This window comes from Schistocerca nitens, chromosome 8 (assembly GCF_023898315.1).
Source record: "Schistocerca nitens isolate TAMUIC-IGC-003100 chromosome 8, iqSchNite1.1, whole genome shotgun sequence".
Lineage (NCBI taxonomy): Eukaryota > Metazoa > Arthropoda > Insecta > Orthoptera > Acrididae > Schistocerca > Schistocerca nitens.
Genome location: NC_064621.1, coordinates 187811089 through 187813463, shown reverse-complemented (window position 1 = coordinate 187813463; position 2375 = coordinate 187811089). Strand labels below are relative to the sequence as shown.

General features: G+C 48.2%; 1 pseudogene; it reads right to left on the bottom strand.

Moving 5' to 3' along the window:
* Positions 1-1240: 1240 nt before the first annotated feature.
* Positions 1241-1358, bottom strand: LOC126199775 (5S ribosomal RNA; annotated as a pseudogene).
* Between the last annotated feature and the right edge of the window lie 1017 nt (positions 1359-2375).

Genomic DNA, 2375 nt, shown 5'->3' with positions numbered 1-2375 from the left:
ACGGATTGATGTGTTGCGGAAGCAGAAAATGGTCCGTATTTGTGAGCACCACCTGGGCGTTGCTGCACGGCACTGAGAGACGCTGAGCTAGCAGTTGTGCCTTGGCGTTGACGGCCTCTCGCAACATTTTTTGTGTACCTCTTGCTTGGTAAAGAACAGTATAGAAAGAAAAATGAACAGGTAATCGTCAATAATGTACAATTGGACTGGAACCTCTTGCCCAAAAACAGTGCAGCCAAGAGGAATCACCAAGCTCGTGGAAATTATGTGCCCCATTATCAGAAATCACCATCCACCGAAGTGACTTAAGTACAGTCGAAGAGGACATTAACATTATATGATTACAGGAATACCATTACGGTACGACTAATTTTTACCTTCACATGAACTGAATCGCCGAAATCAGTGATCAGTCATTCAGAAGAACGAAAGTGATGAAAAAAATATGCTAGTGACGTGTTGTTGGTTCCTAAAACGACAGAATTCTGGAAAATCAAAGTTGCAAACAGATGTAGTTTGTTTATCACTGAACAATGGAACAACAGTCATTGTTGATGTTGGCGTGCATTCTTCTTAAAAAGAACGCAATGATTTCAAAATAAAGTTGTCTCCTGAAGCTGATACCGTTTAGGAGCCGCAGTAATTTAACACTACCAGCAGTTCTGAGGGGCCTCTATCTGACAGAAGAAAGAGCAGCAGATTCACTGTTCTGAGACGATGGACGGATCAAACGTAATTTGTGCTTGCTCTACATGATTGGAAGTCACTGTTAAATGATCCGCAATTAATCTCAGCGACGCGCTTTGCTTGTAGAAGAATGAAATCAATGGCGGAACACAAATTGCATTCGGCACATTGTGTCTGTTTACCATGATCCCTTGAGCTCGGATTTCAAGCTACCATGTCTAAGCAAATATTACAAAAAATCGTAAATCATGTACATCCTAATAACTGCGGAGAGTATATTTCTTTTTAAACTAAACATAAATGTAATGTGTATTTAGCATACCTAATTATACATGAAAACTAATTCTACTTGAAAAATCCCTACGTTTTCAGGCCACAGTGGCCCATGGGGAACATCCGACCGCCGTGTCATCCTCAGATGAGGATGCGGATAGGCGTGTGGTCAGCACACCGCTCTCCCCGTCGTTATGATGGTTTTCTTTGACCGGGACCGCTACTGTTCGGCCGAGTAGCTCCTCAATTGGTATCAAGAGTCTGCGTGCACTCAAAAAAACGGCAACAGCGCATGACGGCCCGAATGGTCACCCATCCAAGTGCTGGTTACGCCCGACAGCGCTTAACTTCGGTGATCTAACGAGAACCGGTGTATCCACTGCGGCAAGGCCGTTGCCCCAATTATACTTCAAAGAGACAGATAAATTACAGAACGTGTGCTCAGTTGAATGGAGACAAGAGAAAAGAGTGCACATTGCTGCTAAGAGTTTTGCTCCTCGCTTGAGTTTTAAAATACAATTTTTCCGATTCGTTTCTACCACAGGCTGACTTCTTTGATATCGATAATCGGAATTCGCAGTTCACACATTTTCTACTACATTGTTCATAGACAACACGATACATTTCCTTTGGAAAAGCGGGCATATTCGCTGAAGCAAATCACTTTGAAATATTTTGTATATTCAAAAGAGACGAGTTTCTTCAGGAAATGCTTCAGTATAGAGAATGCACGTTCTGCAAACGTCTCAAACCAGCTGCGGGGGTTTTGCGGCACACATACCGTACAAAGGTGAAACACTGTACGTGGTGATGATCACAAAATAAATTATTAGGGAATAAAATGTACAGGTAGATAGTCTCGTGTGTGGGGCGCCTGTGTGATACAAAGCGGTCCACGCTATAGGCGAGCAGGTCCTTTGTGAGTTTGTGGCGACGCGAGTGTAATTCAGCGACGCCCACGGGCTCTGCCCGGTGTTTCGCGAGCGGCGTAAATATCAGCAGCGTAATGAGTGCGCCTTTCAGCGCTCAAAAGCAGCGACGGAGCAATCAGCCGCGCGCCGACCGCTAAACTGTTTTGATAGGCGCGCGGCGCCCACGCGCGACCGCGCCGCGCCGCGCCGCGCGCCGCCACAAGCGCCGGCCGCAGGCCCCGCGGTTTCGGCGCCGCGCCGGACAAATGGGCTCGCCGGCGCTAATGACGCGGCCGTCGACGGCTGCGACAAAACCCATTACTCTCCGGCGCGTCGCAGAGATGGGCAGTCGCCGCGCGTTGCGTTTCGCCTGTTTGCGACGAGCGTCCTAAATCAAGATCGGATGGACCGTCGGCGCTGTCCGCGCCAGCGACCGCGCGCCGCAGAAAGGCCCGCTGGGTTCGGCCCGCTTGTTTTCCTTCCCGAGGGCGTCGGCTCTGGAGC